This window comes from Balaenoptera ricei, chromosome 15 (genome assembly GCF_028023285.1).
Source record: "Balaenoptera ricei isolate mBalRic1 chromosome 15, mBalRic1.hap2, whole genome shotgun sequence".
Classification (NCBI taxonomy): domain Eukaryota; kingdom Metazoa; phylum Chordata; class Mammalia; order Artiodactyla; family Balaenopteridae; genus Balaenoptera; species Balaenoptera ricei.
The window spans coordinates 9042453-9061682 of NC_082653.1; the positions used below are offsets into that span (position 1 = coordinate 9042453).

Consider the following 19230-nt stretch of genomic DNA (forward strand, 5'->3'; position numbering starts at 1 on the left):
AATCTCTTCAAATATTTTCTCAGTCCCTTTCTTTTTCTCTTCTTCTTCTGGGACCCCTATAATTCAAATGTTGGTGTGTTTAATGTTGTCCCAGAGGTCTCTGAGACTGTCCTCAATTCTTTTCATTCTTTTTTCTTTATTCTGCTCTGTGGTAGTTATTTCCACTATTTTGTCTTCCAGGTCACTTATCCGTTCTTCTGCCTCAGTTATTCTGCTATTGATTCCTTCTAGAGAATTTTAAATTTCTTTTACTGTGTTGTTCATCACTGTTTGTTTGCTCTTTAGTTCTTCTAGGTCCTTGTTAAACGTTTCTTATATTTACTCCATTCTATTTCCAAGATTTTGGATCATCTTTACTATCATTACTCCGAATTCTTTTTCAGGTAGACTGCCTATTTCCTCTTCATTTGGTGTGAGGCTTCCCAAAGTAAGATTCTAGGGCTCTTGGGAAACTTTAATGGTCTTGTCTGACATAACTCCTAGCACAGTGCCAGGGACCTGGTACTGACTCAAGACTCAATTCAGGCCAAACACAAACTAGGTAATAGGGAAATATAAAGATGCGTATGAAACGGTGCCTGCTTTCAAGATGGCAGTAGGAAGACAGAAAAGGCTAATAGACAAGGAATCAGTAAATAAATCCTCAAGTGCTGACCTGCAGGCTAGAGAGAGCCTGAGTAGGAGAGGATGTCAGGCACATGAGAGAGTAGAACAGACAAAAGAAGTTCTAAAGTATGTCAAGGCTAGAGAGAGATGGGATTAAGTGGAGTGTGGACATTTATTTCCAGCAAGAAAAATGCATGAGGTGACAAGGATATGGTATGGTAACCAATGGCTGGATACATGTTGGGGTTTGCATACATGGTATGGGACAAGGTGATGTAATTAAGCAGAGAAGGACAAAGACATCTTTCCTTACATGGGTCGAGACTTTTTAAAGAAACGCATTTATTTGGTTGGACAGGGTTAAACCAAAATGTTTGGTAACTTGGAAGTAAGTTGAGTGAATAGCGTTGCTTTGATTGAGAAATACGAGTTAGCTCTTGTTAATGACAATGGCACTGGATGAAATGACACACAATCACCATGATGATTTCCACTGGCTTCACATCTTGGCTTTTTCTCATCAAGTTCAAGAGATGACATTGTAGAATATAGTACTTAGGCCTCATCTCTCTCAGTGTATTTGGTTGGTCCAGTTTACTCAACCAAAACCAAAAAAATTTACATGTTTTTCCCTGCTTGAAATGTAAAGCAACAGTGCTCACCTGTGTATCAAAGCTTGGGAGCCTCTCTGCATTAATGGAAAGGCTAAAGCATGGAATTTATTAAATTCACTCAATCAGAATATAATATGCTTACCATATTCTAGGTAAAGGGAAAAATAATCCTTGAGAAGCTTATATTCTAATAGTAGAAGTCAGAAACAAACAAGCAAACAAACAACAAAAAAAAGGTAATTTCAGATAATAATACTGTAAAAGAAATAAAGAAGGGCAATGGGAGTCTCAAGGATCAGCAAACATTTTCTATAAAAGGTCAGATAGTAAATATTTTGGGATTTGTGGGCCAAACGATCTCTGTTGCAACTACCCAAGTCTCAGGTTGTAACACAAATATGTAACAATATGCAATGAGAGTGGCTGTGTGCCAATAAAACTTTATTTACAAAAAACAGGTGCAGGCTGGATTCAGCCACAGGCTGTCATTTGTCAGCCCCTGAGGAAGAGAGCTGGGCGTTGGTTAATTTAGCTAAGATGTTCTGGGAAGGTTTTCTAAGGAGGTAACATGCCAGTTGAGATCTCAATGCTGAGAAAGGTCCAGACATGGAAATTTCTAGAGAAAAAGCTTTGGAGGCAGTAGAGAAAATGGATGTAAAGGTTCAAGGTGAGGAGGACTGAAAACAGGGACAGTTTTGTTATCTCCAAGTAGTTTAATCACCCGAAGTTCATGCAAAAAAACCCCCAAAAAACACTCTAACACCAGGACTATAATAACGTGCCCATAAATATAAAACCTCACACCATTTTTTGAAGCTGTCTTTTAATAAGGATCTGGAACACTTTGTCTGAATTATGCAAATTTCAGTTAGTTGTCTTCAGCATCCTGGCACAGTGAGATGTAATTTCATATCAGGCCCTGTCTCCCAACTCTAAACCTGGATGTGGGCTACTTGGGACACAATTAATCAAGAGCTGAACTTGGGAGGAATTCAGATCTATATAAAATACGCAGTTATAAGCACTCAGTGAATACTAGTTAATGATTTAAAGTAGAAAAGAAACCTAGGTTGATAATTTCAATGTAAAAGCTTTGGAAGATAATGGTGTGGATGGATGGCTCAATATTTTTAGACCTGTTCATCAGCTTTTTCATCATAAATAGCAGGGGTTGAAAACTGAAAGCCCACAGATCAAACTTAACCTTCCAATTAGTTTTGTTTGGTTAGTTATAAACATTTGGAAATTAGAAGATTTGACATGAAAATCTGGATTTCTGGCTTCACTGGAGGGAAGTGGTCACGCCAGGCCTTTCCATCCCCACCTGGCAACTGTCTTGAGCCCAGTAAAACAGCCTCTACTAGACAGGTATGAACCGTCCATATTGCCATAATGCCTACCTTGACGGCTGGTTTTGTGAAGTCTGAAGCTTTTAAAACCTGGCAAGAGCTCTTCTTGTAGAAAATTAATACAAAATGATGAATATAACATGTTTGCAGCATCTGTGATACTGCAGGAAAAACTAGAAATAAAAATTGCCTGTGGCCCATGAGTACCAAAGCCCTGGGATGACTCCAAGGCCATTTAACACCATAAGGGAAAGTGTGAAGGAGGGGGCATGTCAGGGAGGGAAGCTGCTGCCCAATTAGCATTAAAGTTCAATATCTTACTTTTGCAAATTTCATGAAAACACACGATTATCAAGCAAAGGCTGGAACTCCTCCTAGAACCTTGCAAGGGGCAATCCACCTCTCTCAGCTGCTTTTCCTTTTTTAATCGTTTTACTACCTGCCTGGACTCTGTGGGCATATGAGTTTTCAAACCCTTCAAACTGAAGGATTTCTAAGTTCTCTGACATTTTAAAGTTCTGTGGATTTGCTTTTGCTCACACTCTGTAATGTTTTCTTAAAAGAGTCATAGCCCGAGCTATCTTCTGTTACTTTAGTCTTAGAATAATCTGCTAAATGAGCTTGACAATGGATAGGATGTGTGGATTTCTTTCAGTTGTTTGCGAGCAATCTAACACATCCGAACTGCCAAGCATCAGTTGAAAAAGAAAGAATTCAGTCATTATGCTAAACAAGTGACAGGCAAATTCTTACACCACACTGATGATCAAACAAATGACAAGTTTCTCTACCTTCTTTGTAACAAAGTTGGACGGCGGCTGCGTATATGTGAAATATGAGTGAGAAGGGGGAAGTTTGTCAGGTTGCTTAAATAATGAGATGACTGCCCCCCATGGCTGAGTTTTCAAACAGGGGCGGCCCAGCTCATGGTAAGTCTTCCCTCGGTTCATTCCAAATCTGACTTCCACTCTCTTCAATGTCCAGAGCAAGGAGATGTGTTGTCCGAACCCCTAAGGATCTTTTGTCCTGGCATTTAATGAAATCAAAGTGCTGTTGGACACATGGCCAAGAACTGTGATGCATTAAACACTCTGGGTTCAGTTAAGGCTCAATCATTAATTAGGACAGCCTCGTCCTCAAATGGCGTTTGAGTCCTGGCCACTGGGCAACGCAGGATAAATGCAGCAGCTTTCACATACACTGGAGTGAGAAAGTTGCCACTAACACGGAAATTCACAGAAGCCTGAGCTAACTTTTACTTTGGCACAGATCCTTTGCATCGAGGGATAATTCCTGCATTTGCAGATAGTTCAGAAATGTTCTGTGTATGCACTATTTCCAAAGAGTCTTTTAAAATTTCCTTTCTCATAGTATAATCGGTTGTTACCCTTCCTATTGATTTCCCTAAAGAGCACAAGTCTATTCCATTAGAAATAGAGAAGGAAAAAAAAAAACATATATATACACACACACGTATATATACACATATGTGTATATATACGTGTGTGTGTATATATATATATTGCTTTTAGGCTGAGTGGATGTAGTTTTCTTTTCTTCCTTTTTTATTTGGAGGCAATAAGATTGTGCGGGGAGGAGGGGCGGGGGTGGAGAATCTGCAATTTACCACCTAGACAAGTTCTCTGATCTACATTTTCACAGAGGGACTTGTTTGCTCCAGTAGAATAAAGGAAAATTCTGAATGCCACAAGGCTAGATATTTGCAGAGTCACAAGGCAAGAAATACGGTGATGGTAACGTGGTACGATGGATACAACACAAACATCCATTAACTAATGGACAGATGAATAAACAAAATTGGCATATCCATACAATGGAATACTCTTTGTCTATAAAAAGGAACAAAGTGCTGATTCATGTTACAGCATGGATGATCCTTACAAACCTTATGTTAAGTGAACGAAGCCAGACACAAAAGGCCACGTATAGTATGATTCTATTTATGTGAATGTCCAAAATAGGCAAATCTATAGAGACAGAAAGTAAATTAGTGGTTGCCTAGGGCTGGGGCAAGGGAGGAATAGGGAGTGACTGATAACGGGTATAAGGGTTCTTTCTGGGGTGATGGAAATGTTATAAAATTGACTGTGGTGATGGTTGCACGAATCTGTGAATATACAGCTGACCCTTGAACAGCTCCGGGGTTAAGGCACCAACTTTCCACGTAGTCAAAAATCCGCCTATAAATTTACAGTCAGCGTTCCCGTTCATGGTTCCACATTCGATGATTCAACCAACCCTGGTTCATGTAGTTCTGCAGCATATATTTATTGAAAAAAAATCTGCATGTAAGTAGGCCCAGGCAGTTCAAACCCATGTTGTTCAAGGGTCAGCTGTACTAAAATCCACTGGATTTTATAATTTAAAAGGTAATATTACGGTATGTGAATTATATCTCAATAGAGCTGTTTTAAAAATGTAATGGGTGCAATCCCACGTCTACATATTTATCCAGAAGAAGTGAAATCGGGTTCTCAAAGAGATAGTGTATTCATGTCCACAGCAGCATTATCCACAATAGCCAAGAGGCGGAAGCAAGAACAAATGGGTGGATAAACAAAATACGGTATATCCATACAATGGACTCTTGCTTAGCCTTAAAAAAGAAGGAAATCTTGGCATATGCTAAACATGGATGAACCTTAAGGACATTCTGCTAAGTTAAATAAACCAGGTCACAAAAAGACAAATACTACATGAATCCACTTATATGAGGTACCTGGAGCAGTCAAACTCAGAGAGGTAGAGAGTAGAATGGTTGCCAGGGGTTGGGGGGTTGGGGAGAATGGGGACCTGGGAGAAAGTTCTGGAGATTGGTTGTACAATAATGTGAATACACTTAACATTACTGAACTGTACACTTAAAAACGGCTACGACAGTAATTTTAGGTTATGTGTATTTTACTGTAATAAACTTAAAAATGTATACATAATGGGCATATTATTCAAACCAGCAATTTCAGTTTTCACATTCCTCTACAAAGGGCCCTTCTATGCCTTCCCACCTTTCTTTGGATAAAAACAAAAATTTGCTATCTCAGTAGAATCCCATTTTAGAGGTAATTTAAACTGAGACTCAGCAAGAACTTGGTAGGACTTTCGTGCATGTCCAACCTTGTATAGTCAGAGCCCATGTTCTTGACGATCCACTTTTGTGGCTCTTTTTCAAATGGTCCAGAATGATTTTTAGATCTTCTTTGAGCTAAACTTCGAATTTTCAAACCTCAGGGACTGCTACATGGGCAGCGAAAGTAAAATCGGGCTCAGCAATGAGTAGCTTTTTGTACCTCAATATTTTGCCATGCAGCTAGACCAACATGTTTCCAAGCCAGTCAAACAAACAGGTGTGCAATCTTGATGCCCACAAAATAATTGTGGAATAAAGGAATAAAACTTCTTGGCCACTTGGTGTTTCCTTTAGTTCTCAACAGTGAAAGACCCTGAATAAGCATAGGACTCCAATGCAAATCCATCAGAAACACCTGGATATTTTTTGAGATATAGTAATATGATAAAAATATTTCTTTAAGTTTGGTACCCAGTCCAAAAGAGTTTTTACCAAAATACATTCCTCTGAACACAAGTCCTACAATATGCTTCTTGAATAAGGCCTTCTGAGTCCAAAACAAGTTAGGGAACTGAGTTCTCTAGTTCCCACTTGGACATTCACAATGTACATTGACCTGTTAAAGGCTCTGAAGAGTCTTGAAATAAAGGAAGATGGTAAGTACTGTTTATCTGTTTCTCCAAATTCTACAGACTTCGTTTTTTTTTTTTTTTTTTTGGGTGACTTCCACTGTTAACATCGCAAGAAGCGTGAATTCTGGAAATATTCTGGAACATGCTGATATGGGCAGTTCCCAAATAGTTAACTCTTTTCTGCAAATACAGTTTTCCCCTAGGTATCCTCAGGGGGGATTGGTTGCAGGACCCCCAAGGATACCAAAATGCACGGCTGCTCATGTACCTTATGTAAAATGGTGTGAAACTGTGTAGTCTTTATGTATAACCTACGTACATCCTCCTATATACTTTAAGTCATCTCTAGAGTACTCATAATACCTGATACAATGTAAATGCTATGTAAATAGTTGTAGATACAATGTAAGTACTATGCAAATAGTGGTAAATAAAATGTAAATAGTTCCTGGCGCACACAAATTCAAGTTTTGCTTTTTGGAATTTTCTAAAAGTTTTTTCAAATATTTTTGATCCTCAGTTGATTGAACCCCTGGATGCAAAACCCTGGATACAGAGGGCCAACTGTATTCTGAGGCTCGCATGTGGCATACCAAGAACTAACATTTAAAGTGATGTGTAAGGATCAGCTAGGAAGATCCTCATCTTCACTCCCTTCAGGTCTTTTCAAATGTTACTTTATCAAAGATCCTTCTTTGACAACCCATTTTAAATAACAACCCACTCAGCCAACCCTCTCTAACCCCTGCTTTATAGTTCTGCATGTTACATATCTCTGCTGGTACTGCACATGTACATATTTATGTAATAAGTAAATATTACATATGATTTATGTAATAAATATGTCTAATATATTATGTATTATTATTACATCATAGTTTATGTAATACATAAGAGATCCCTGAGAGCAAGGACCTTGGTCGTTTCTCCCCTGAATCAGGAGCTCAGTAAATATTTGTTGAGTGAATGAACACAGTCAAGAGAAAGGCTGGTAAAAAGGGGCAAACTACCAGTCAAATTTTTTATCTAATGTATCAGATGCTTTATTTGTGAAGTAAGACATGGAGAGCGCCCTTGAGAAAGAAAGGCATCATTCTTTGCAGACTTAGGTCTGCTCATTGGTTAGTGAGAGTGACAGTGAAGACAACTACAGGAAGAGCAAGAAAGTATACCAAAAATATACCCCCCAAAAGTAGCTACTCATTGATCCAAATACTTCTTCTTCTTCTTCTTGTTTTTTGCTGCAAAGCACTGTGCTGCGTGCTTCCCTCACTCAGTCCCTCTTCCCTCCTTGTGCACTCTGATAGATGTTCTAACAGTGTCAACATGTGGTCCCAAGCGGGGGCCCAGGTATTCACAGGTGCATAAGATACAATCCCTGCCTTTACGGAGGGCACTACCTAATGGAGAAGACCGCAAAATATTTAAAATGACTGAGAAATGCAAATGAGGTAAACTGGGACTTCCTCGGTCCCTGAGGATGGGACATACCCCGGCTTGGGGGGAGGGAGGAGGCAAGCATGAATGGCTTCTTGGAAGAGGTGACCTCTAAGCTGAGCTTTCAGGGTGAGTAGGCAGGTGTTAACCATGAAGAGAAGGAGGGAGGAACTGGAGGAAGCACCTGAGCCAGAAAATGGGGGCCTGAATAGAGAACGTGCTGCATGAAGGGAACTAGAAAGAGTGTGACATAAACAGAGCACAAAATCTAAGTCAGGGAATGCTGAGAATGCAGGCTGAAGGCGGCAAGGGCCCAAACTCTCCCATTCTCACAGCTACTGTCTCCGCTTGTTACCAAGAGCCAATGTTCATAAAAGCTGGCTTTTTTCCCCTCATTTACCAGGGATCTGTGCTAAGCATTTTACAACCATTATGTCAATGGAGACCACCAATAGCCTCATGAAGAAGATCCAGTTATTCTGCCCATTTTACAGACATGGAAACTGAGCTCAGAGGAGCGATGACAGACACTTTCCAAGTCACAGGACCAGGAGGTACCCCCAGGGCCAACAAACAGTGCGGACAGTTCTAACCACTCCATGAACTTGTGTTAATGTCCCTAAGGCAGTGGTTCTCCGCCTGGAGTGATTTTGCCCCCAGGGGCCACATGACAATATCTGGAGACCTTTTTGGTTGTCACAGCTGGGGAGGGGGTTGCTGCTGGCACCTAGTGGGTGGAGGCCAGGGATGCCATTGAACATCCTACACTGCACAGGACGGCCCCCCACAGCAGAGAATGATCTGGCCCCACATGTCGATCTATGGGGAGGATGAGAGAAACCCTGCCCTAGTTTCCTGGCCAGCTGAATGAATCGCTGACCTACTTATTTTGATGAAAAAGGGTGCAGAGTTCATCGTTTAACCACCTGATAATGCAGGGCTGGGCTGCACCCGAAGACTTCAAGCTCGGCAGGTGCTTGGAAGTGCATGCGGTGAGCAGCTCCGCGAAACCCCCTCGCACAGAGGACGTACAAAAGAGGGACGAAGAAACGCCTTTTTGCAACAAGGGAAATAAGTGAACTAGAAGCCATTTGCTGACTGTTTACAAAAAGCCTGACTTGGGTTTTCTCTTCCCAGACTGATGATGGTGATGTGCTGCGTGGGGCTCCGTATGGAGCGGGTCTGAGGTCATCCACCGGAAACTTCCCTTCTGCCCACGCCTGGCAAATCAAAGAGCTGGTGGTAGGTGTTGAAGGGAGAGGGAGTTTTTCCATCCTGCCCTTGATCACAAGCAGGATAATGGCTATGGTGATGGATTGCACGGAACGCGTGTGCTGAAAAAAAGCAAGGGGCAATCTGAAGTTGATTGCCAAGTCCTGGGCAAAAGATGAGAGGGGAACGTCTTCCTAGGCACCCCAGGAAAACAATTACTCGTGATTTTGAAGAAAAGCAGTTCAGCTAAGAGTCATTCTTTCACTCTTTCTCTCTCCTCTTTTTAAAATATTAAGTAGGCGGAGGAATTTGTAACTTATGAAAACAAAGATCAAAGAACAGTGGGAAGGGCCGAAAGTCGGAATGTGTGGGTCCTGGGCTGTCTGTGACCTCCTGTAACCTGGGTTCCAGACTGTGACATCGCTGTGACAAGGTTCCTCCGTGAACAAGACGGAGAACAACGCAGAGCTGGGAGGTGGGAGGAAAGTAAGTGACAGCTGTACTTGGCACAGAGCAAGCAAAGATCTGGTGTCAGATGGGCCTGAGATGAAACCCCCGCTCTGCCACTTACAGACCGAGTGTACTTGGTCACATCACTTCATGTTGCTGACCTCTGTTCCTGCGTTTGATGAAGGGTGATGACAACATCCACTTTGCAGGGTTGTTTTGAGGGTCAGAGAACTCATATGTGTTTAGCACCTAACACTGCATCTAGCTCGTTGTAGGCACTCAATGCAGGGAACCTATGTTGACGTTGATGCCGACAATCATCTTAATATAAAGAACTATTTATTAAAGTGAAATGCTCTTATAACATCCTCAATATAGAATGGCTCTTCCTGTGTTCCAAAATAGCCCATTGATGTGTTTTGCTTGGTTGACCTCATGTTTAAAAAAAAATTCAAATTACTTGTGGCTTTGTTTCTTTTAGTCATAGATCCCCTGATTCTTGGTTGAGTATTTGACCACCCAGAATAAAGACTACACTTCCTAGTCTTTCTGTCAGATAGATGTGGCCCTGTGACAAGGTACTAGCCATGGAAGTGAGTGAAAGTGATATGTGTAATTTCCAGGTTATACCTTTAAAGAGAGGGACATCCCTCCACTTCCCCTTCCCCTGCTGCCTGGAATATGCATGTGATGGTAGCAGCTAGAGCAGCCATCTTGGACCACAAGAAGGAAGCTTCATGTGAAGGTGGCAGAGCAACAGGATAGAAGGTGTCTGGGTCCCTGTCCACACGAAGTGCCCTGTTAGCTCTTAACCACCCGCCTGCACTTTTCTATGAGACAAAAGTCTACCTTAATAAAGCCACTGTTATTTTGGAGGGTATGAAGCGTTGGAGGGAGTCTATTTTTACTGGAGCCGAACAGGCACCCAGTTTAATAAACTAGTCCATTAAAAAATCAGGAGATTTCACATGTAACTTTAGACTTTTAACATACTTCCTGCAGAATAAGCAGCTCTTGGAACAATGGGTTGATGCTTTCTTATGCCCACATGGGTCTTTATGTGGGGCATGCAGTGTCCTATATGCCACAGCCCCCTTCCAGCATCTTCTTTCATACACACTTAGTCTTGAGGTTGTCCTCTCCTCAGTATGACTCCATGGAGATGACTTACAGGAGAGCCACGACTGAGCTACCCGGTTCTTGACATGTATCAAGGGCTCAGATGCCAGACCCTCCATTAAATACAGAAGGTACATTCTGTTAGTCAACCTCCCCAACTGCACGAGGTCAGTATTCCCACGCTCCCTTTGCAGACGAAGGAGCCGAAGTTCTAAGAGGACACGGAAATTACTTCAGGTCCCAGGGGCAGAGGCTGTCTGTATCCAGAGCTTGAATTCCTAGCAATACCTACTTGATTGCTTGAGCTGAGCTCCCAGATTTTTTGAATCAAGTACTGACTCATTTGCAGAAATCTAAATGGATTTAAGATTTCCTGGATAATTAGCAGAGTTTGCTTCCTCTGCACTTGCCTCACATACTTGTAGCAACTGTTTTCGTGGTCTCGTTATTGGTGCATATTTTAGCTCAGGGTGATAATATCTCTGTCATCACACTGCATTGTTCAAAGGCGAGGAGGCAGCCTGCAGCACAAAAATAAAGCCCTGGGGGTCCTTTTGCTGCCCACCAAGTGCCATGAAAGAAAAGACCAGTTCAGATGGTGACTGAAGTTGGTGGCTGAGGTCACAAGGCTGTGGAAGGTTCCAGAACAGCATTTCCTGGGAAGGTTCATCAACAGATAATGCACAGTTGGCTCACGTCAGTGTTCCCTGGATGGGTTCAAGGCCAGAGTTTGTGGTTAAGGCTGTTCCCATGCTTGCCTCATAGTTTGGCTTCATGTCTCCCCCCTGCCTGCAGCCCCCTTGACAGATACACTCTCCAGACCCACACTAAAGCTTACACTGGGAATGCTTTGAAAGCTCGGGAAGGAATCTGGGGGCCCTCCTTGTGTCTTGGAATCACAGAATGTCAGATTTGGAAGGGACCTCAGAAAGCTTCTGGTCCGACTCTTTTGATTTGTAAGATAGGAAACAGACACAGAGAAAGGAGGAGGGCTGGTCAATATTTGTCCACCAACAGCATTTACCTTGTGACCTTATTTTTGTGGAAGTTAAAGGTGAAGGCAGCGTTGCACTTTGGAAAGATGATGACGATGATGATGGTGGTGATGATGATGATACAGCAGTTGTGTTATTTCTGCCCTAGGCACGAAATAAAGTGCTTTATGTGGATTTTCACACTCACTCCTCGTCACAGCCCTCTGAGGTTACTACTCTTATTCCCATTTACCATTACTACTCATTCCCATGTGACCTGAGGCACAGAGAGTCAAATCACTCAGCCCTGATTGCACAGCCATAAAGGGGCTTCTCCCAGATTGGAAGCTAGGTTGTCTAACTCCATCGCTGAACTGTTTCCACTAGGCTGGACTTTAGTTCAAGAGTTGCCAACTCAAATTCCTACAGGCATCGAGCTGACTCCTTAGGTGAGTGAAACACGTGAGGTAGGGTCTGTCAGCTGGTAAACAAATGCCCCGTCAAAATAGAGTAGCTGCTAATAAGTGTCTCCCATTCCCCCCGACTACTGCCATTTGACTGTGCACCTCCAATACTGCAAGATCCTGCAGTTTCTCAAAAGAATCCAGGAATTCAGATTTGTACATGATTTTTACACCTTGGTGACTGGAAATCATTAGAACCATTCACATGTATTCCGTGTCTCTTCTCCTTTTGATGCTTGTACCTCCCCACCCAGGTGGAGCTAGCCAAGGCCACAAGAAATGTGATAGGAAGTGGCGTGTGCTACCTTGAGAGTCAGGGTGTGATTCACTGTGCTCTCTTCTCTTCGTCACAAGGGCAGGTGATGTCTTTTCCAGACAGTGGCTGCTCTGGTCAGTTTGAGTCCCAGGTGAGGACAAAGCTGATTCCTCAACTGATGCACAAGCGTAAGTAGCATGAGAAATTTACCCTTGTTGTTTTAAGATATTGAAATTTGGGGGTTGTCCTTTACTGCAGCAAAACCTACCCCAGTCTGACAAGTATGCGAATTAATTTTCAAAAAGTAAAGTCAGCAGGCCAGTATGCATTCCTAAAGGTTGTGTGGTTCTAAGAACGCCGGGTCTTATACTTCAGAGTTGGGCAGGGGTAGCTTAAGACAGCCAATGTCAAGGGCTTGGCCCTTCGGTCAGCAGCAACCTTCTGTCCTGGAGCCACTGGTGACAGTCAGAGCTAGTGTCTTACTAAGCGAGAGCTATCAGTTTCATGAGGACCGTGGAAGATTTTGCAGCAAATCTGTCCTTATTGGAAACCTCACTCAAAGCTCACCCTCTCCCCCCAAGTCACACTCAGTATCATTTCTGCACTCAGAAATTTAATGTGTAAAAAGTCAACCCACAGTGGCTACACTACAGAGCAGATATGAGAGAAGAGATGTTTTATTTCCAAGTTGAAATGTTAATGCCCTATGAAAAAGGAGTGTTTCTGTTTGGAGGAGGAAATGATGGGGCACTTACTCTGTTCATAGAGAATGAAGGATTACTTTAGAAAACTTGCTTCGTTTCACAATTAAAGAAATACAATGTAGTGATTTTTATCTTTAGTTTCAAGCAAAACACAGATGTTTGAGATTAAGCAATTTAATATTCCCAGAAACTATTAAAATTGTGTACCAAGGTTCTCACTGGTATCAGTTGCTACATAAACAGAGTCTTCCTCAGGTCTCAGTTTTTTAATCTGTGAAATGGGATAAATATTATTGGATTGCCTTGCTTAAAGATGATTATAAACTCTTGAAAAACAGATACAAAGAAATGCTACATTTAAATAAAGAAAACTTGTTCTGCTATTGGAAGAAAAAGTATATTATGTTCATGTGATAAAACTATTGATATTAAAATTGTTTCTTTGATTTATCTTTAAAGACATGAGCAACTATGCTTCTATTCAAGTATCAGAATTGAGACTGTTTTGCAGATTTTTTTTTAAAGTATAAGATTAATGAATGCTTATAGTAACAAACTGAAACACTAAATTGGGATACAAAGTAGGGATTTTCAATCTTGGCTCTGTTGACATTTGGGGCAGGATAATCTTTTGTATGAGGGCTGTCCTGTGCGTTAGAGGATGTTTAGCGTCATCACTGGTCTCTACCCACTAGATGCCAGCACAACACTCCCCACTCCCGTGGCCGCCACCACCAAGTGGGTCCGGACATTGCCAAAAATATATCTAGACATTCCCATATATACTCCAAGGGGCAAAACTACCCCCTGTTGAGAGCCACAGTATAAAGTATATAGGGTAAAGTATAATTGAACAAACCTCCCCTAGAATAAAAATTTCTCAGAGGTAATCACTGTTATCAGTTTGGTTTATATTTTTCCAGCAATTTTCTATGTATAATCCAATATATATACACTCACCTTTACTCCACCTCCATGCAGACACACAGACTGAATTTTTCCCCCTGAATTGGGATTATGCTATTCTTTGTATTTTTTTTCATTTAAAATATATCTTCCTTTCCACGTGTCTACAGGTAGAGCTTCTGCATCCTTTTAAAGAAATATTGACACCGTAGTCCATGGGATTCGTGTACTCTAATTTACTTAACTGATTTCTTGCTCATGGACATTTAGGTAGCCCCGGCTTTTCCAGCTATAAACAATACTGTATTGAATATTTTTATACTTATATCCTGACACATTTTGACCAGCATTTCTACTGGAATTGTTGGATCAAAAGGTATGTATCTATAGTACTGATAGATTTCTGCAGATTTTCCACCAACCCCCCAATAGATGCTTTAGCCCCCTAGGTAGTCTTGGAGACTTCGAGTTCCAATTTTTTTTTCCTTCTTAACTTCCATAATAGTATAGTAGTTACTAGCTTAGCTACAAGTCAATAGTTCCAAGCTTGAGAAACTTTGCTTTAAAGTAAAAGAAACCCAAGTTTCTGCCAAGTTTCAGCAGGCAAACTGTTTAAACCTCACTTTCCTTATCTCTAATAATAATGATAATAGTAGTGCCTCCTTAAAAGCATTGTTGTTGGAATTTATTGAGATTATATGTATACTCCTAGCACAATGCAATTAATTATTGTTGTTAACAATATAAAGCAAGGGAGTAGGAGGTTCAGAAAAGTAAAGCCAAAATGTGTACACAGTCTAACAATTAAAGAACGTTATGCTGCCAGATAATTTAGTGACCACTACAAAGATGACTTTCAGATGATCATAAAATGAACGTGATAGAAGGGAAAGTGTATTTCCTCACTAAAGAGATTGTAATTAATGTTTGAGTCACTGGATACATATGAACCTAGCAGAGGGATAAATACCTATATTTATATACATACACACAGAGGATATGAATATACATGCTTTTAAAAACACACCTCCACACATTTATATAAGAAAATGCTGTGGGCATATGGATTTTCCATACACATGGGTAATATGGTATGACGCAGGAGAGGCATATTTCCTTCCAGGATAATTTCAGAACATTCCTCTCTGTACTCGTTAAGAGTGAGTCACCATGATAATCAGATTACCTGGAAAACTGGTTTCCAACTTCCTCCAAAGTGCATGAAAGAAATTGAAATTTTAAAAAATGAGCAAATGCCAGCAGGGCTGCTTTAGGGCAGTGGGTTTCAAGGATCATCTTGATCCTGTTTTCACACTCTACCTCCTCTCTCAAATACAAGGAGACCCTTGAGCATGAACTTTGGAGAGAGACAAGTCAATATTCAGATCCTGTCTCTACCACTCAGCAGCTATATATTTTTGGCTGACTGAACCTCACCTTCTTCATCTGCAAAATGGGATAATAACTCTGCCACAGAGCTCTCTGAGGACTACCTAAGAGAGTGTGAAAATTAGCAACTACTGGTTTTGCCTACCCAGCATCTGGAAATTTGACCCCAGTCTTCTTTGAGAAACTGCCCTTTTTCTGTTCTTGGTTCTTGAGGGTTACATGGACTAACTCTTAGGCTGGTACCAGCTTGAACACATGACCCAAAAGTGTCCACGCTGTATTGTATTGCTCTGGAAAAAATGATTGTTTCAGGTCTGGGTATGCGAACCAATCTGTACCAAGAAGACTCAGTTTCAAATGTCTACGAGAAATGGGAAAAAGCAACCCTGGCATCACTGAGGTGTTAAGATGGAAACTTCTATTGGCATCTTGCTACATCCTGAGACGAGAGGAGTCCAGAAGAAATCAAAAAGGGAGAATAAGACCTAATTCTGATGACACTATTTGAACCCTTACATCCAACTTGGCCAAAGCTGAGATATCCCTGGCCTTTTGGAGATATGGAACCAAAACTAATCTTTTTGATTTAAACCAATTGGCTTTAATTGTATTGTATTAGTGAGAACTGAGAGTTCTCACTAATACAACATGCAACATTTTTAGTCCACTGTCTGGTAATTAGTTCACAAGGAGCTGGGTGGGTACTTAGGAGGTAGATCTATTTATTGCAGAGACAAGCCAATTTCGTTTCCCCTCGGCACCTGAGAAGAGAGGGCTGGCTGACAACACTGGGAGATCGGGTTCATGGCACAGTAATGAAAGCAGCTGCTGTGTGAATAGAAAACAACAACAGGGGCCCTGGGCCCATTTACTCACACCTGGCACCTTGCCAGGCTGCAGGGTATCAAACTCCGAGAGGGAGCAGACGCTACCGCTGCCGCTTCAGGAAGGCTGTGCAGCTGATGCAACCCAGGCCCCACTCCGTGATCAGCCGGGAGATGGCCCGAGTCACCTGGATGGAGGGTCACTGGCTCCAAAGGTGGACACCGATGCCCCACAAACAGGAAACAAAACAGAACAAACCCTGCCACCAGCGCAGGGCTGAGCTGTCGAAGCCAGGCTTCAAAAAGAGGGGTGGGCCTTGCTTTGATGACAAAATGCACAAGGAGAACACATGGGTGGGGAGAGATACTGCATGGGGGGAGCGAGCTGTGGACTCAGAGAGCCCAGTTTCCATCTCGGCTTCACCGAGTTCAAGCCGTGTCATTTTATTCATTGACCCATGTCTCCCCTTGGCTCAAAGTGGCTTCCTACTGCATTCACAGTAAAGGCTGAAATTTTTATCAAGGTCCACAAGCCTTGGCATGTCCCACCCCCTGCCACACCCTCCGACTCTATTCTCCTACCACTCAGCCCTTTACTGCTTCCACACCAGCCATGCTGTCTCTGCACTGTTTCAAACTCACTGATATGCCTCTACCCCAGGACATTTGCACTGACTGTTTCTTCTTCCTGAAATACTTTCCCCCTGGACATCGGCATGACTTGCTCCTTTACTTCATTCAGGTCTCCCTGGAAATGTCACTTTGTCACACAGGCCTTATCTGAGAGGAGCTCACCTTAACTCCACACCATTGCCCATCTTGTGTGCATCACTGTCTCAGATGTTATTGATTCTCTTGTTAATATCTGTCTTTCCCTCCTAGAGTGGGGCTTTTTATTTGCTCAGTTCACTGCTGTATCACCAGTGCCTAGAACAGTGCCAGACACATAGCAGGTGCTTTGTAAATATTTGTTCTTTTTTTTTTTTTTTAGTTGTTTAACACATGTTTACTGAGCACCTACCAGTATCAGGTGTTGACAAAACAGAACTGAGAGAGATAAGGATAAAGGAATGTTGAGAAATATTCTGGCAGAGAAATGCAAGAACAAGAGGAACAGGCTAATTTCAGAGTGTGGGAAGTTCTCTCGGATGACAAAGGGTGACTGAAGAACAGGAAATATTTTTAACCAGGTGGTCAAGGTAGGTCCCAAGGTAGAGATGAAGTTGCTGAAGTGGTGTGAAAACCACATCCCACTAGGTATAGGCCAGGAAGGAGCAGAAAGGTTCCAGGGAGAAGGAGTAGCAAGTGCAAAGGCTCTGGGGCGGGAAAGAACTTACATACCTAAAAGCAATCAGTGTGGCTAGACTAAGAAAGAGATGGATAAAGGACAAAGTCAGAGAAGTAGGCCTAGGGAGGCCCCTAAAACAGAGGCAAGCATTTTGTATTTTCTTCTGAGAAATTGTCTCACTATTTTCAGACTCAATTTCATCTCTTATGAAATGGAGATGACAAATGCCCATGATGGAAAGAAGATTCAACAAGAAAAGGCACATACAATGCCTAGCAAAGTGCTTGGTAGGTGGTAGGTACTTAATAAATGTCAGTGATACTCGTCCCTGGAGAGAAAACCAAACTTGATATAAGATAGAAGTGTTGGCCGGGATATTCAGTTTCTGCTTCTCAAACCCAAAGCCCTCTTGGTGGGAACGCCCAGAAATGAACTTGAAGGAGCAAGTAGGTTTCAATACCGGTTTAGAATTCTCACCAGTTCCTTTTTGGTGCCGGGCAGACTGTCACTCTCTCCCCAAATGTGATCCTGCATTATACAAATATGCTGCCTGAGCTGACAGCAAGTGAGTCGTCAGCACAGTGAAAGTATTAGTGGCAAAGTGAGTTTAGCAGAGTGTGTATGGACACCCAATGAAGCAGTGCCAGGCATTCTGCCCTGACGGATGTCCCTGCTCTGCATGAGGGCACTTGCTGGATCTTAGGGAGTAATGTGGGGAGGAGGGAGGGCCAGAAGCACACAGGCAAGCCCTGTGGGCAGCTGACCGCCCCGGGACCCGGGCACTGCCCCAGCACCAGCTACGCCCATAATAAGTCTATTTGTACACACAGGGGTGAGAAGGGAATTTCATCGTATTCAGGCAAAAAGCCTCGCTCACAGAGTGCACAACCAGACACATCAGCGACGCCACCCCCTGCCATTAAGCAAATCAAAATCTGTATCCTCTCAGACCCATAGGAACACGCCCGTAAAAACAGGTCTGATCAACAGCCCCAAGTTTTGAAGAAAATAGATAACATAAAAACACTTAATTAGGAAGAAGTTTACTTGGGAGATGATTTAAATATCTAAAGAAATTTCCCTGATCTAAGGGCTATTTAGTTTCAAAGGAAATTTACTTTTCTTTGGAGTCTTAAGTCCATGCGACTGTCTTATAACAGGAGAAAATGCTGAGGGCACTTCTGAAGCACTAACCAGTCTTTCTGCTCTTAAGCACCAATCTGACTTGGAGATTTCACCTTCTGACAAAAGAATGCTTTTTTTTTCCAGATGAATCTGACTTAATGATAGAAAATGCAAACCCACTTCTGCCTCTGCTTACTGAGTTCTCATGGGCCCACCTTACGACATCATGAGTGACCACAAGAGTGACAATGACAATAGTCAGGGAAGGCTTAACCTGGGAGGCCGTGTCTGGGAAGTTATCATCGGGAAATAATCCTTATTTAGCTATAAACGGGATGCCCCTCACAGCAGGAAGTTTCAGAGGAAAAACCAGATGCAATTCACATGTCCAACATTAGGAGAATTGTCATACACTAATAGTCTAATAAAATACACGATAGCAGGCTTCCCTGGTAGAGCAGTGGTTAAGAATCCATCTGCCAATGCAGGGGACACGGGTTCAAGCCCTGGTCCAGGAAGATCCCACATGCTGCGGAGCAACTGAGCCCGTGCGCCACATCTACTGAGCCTGCGCTCTAGAGCCCGCGAGCCACAACTACCGAGCCCGCATGCCTCAACTACTGAAGCCCGCGTGCGTAGAGTCCGTGCTCCACAACAAGAGAAGCCACCGCAATGAGAAGCCCGCACACTGCAACGAAGAGTAGCCCCCGCTTGCTGCAACTAGAGAAAGCCCACGTGCAGCAACGAAGACCCAACGCAGCCAAAAACAAAATAAATAAAATAAATAAATTTA

General features: G+C 42.3%; 1 protein-coding gene across 3 annotated transcripts in view; it reads right to left on the bottom strand.

Annotated features, from left to right (window-relative positions):
* TSHZ2 (teashirt zinc finger homeobox 2) overlaps window positions 1-19230 on the bottom strand; it is a 444389-nt gene that overhangs the window by 363204 nt on the left and 61955 nt on the right. The window lies entirely within an intron of this gene.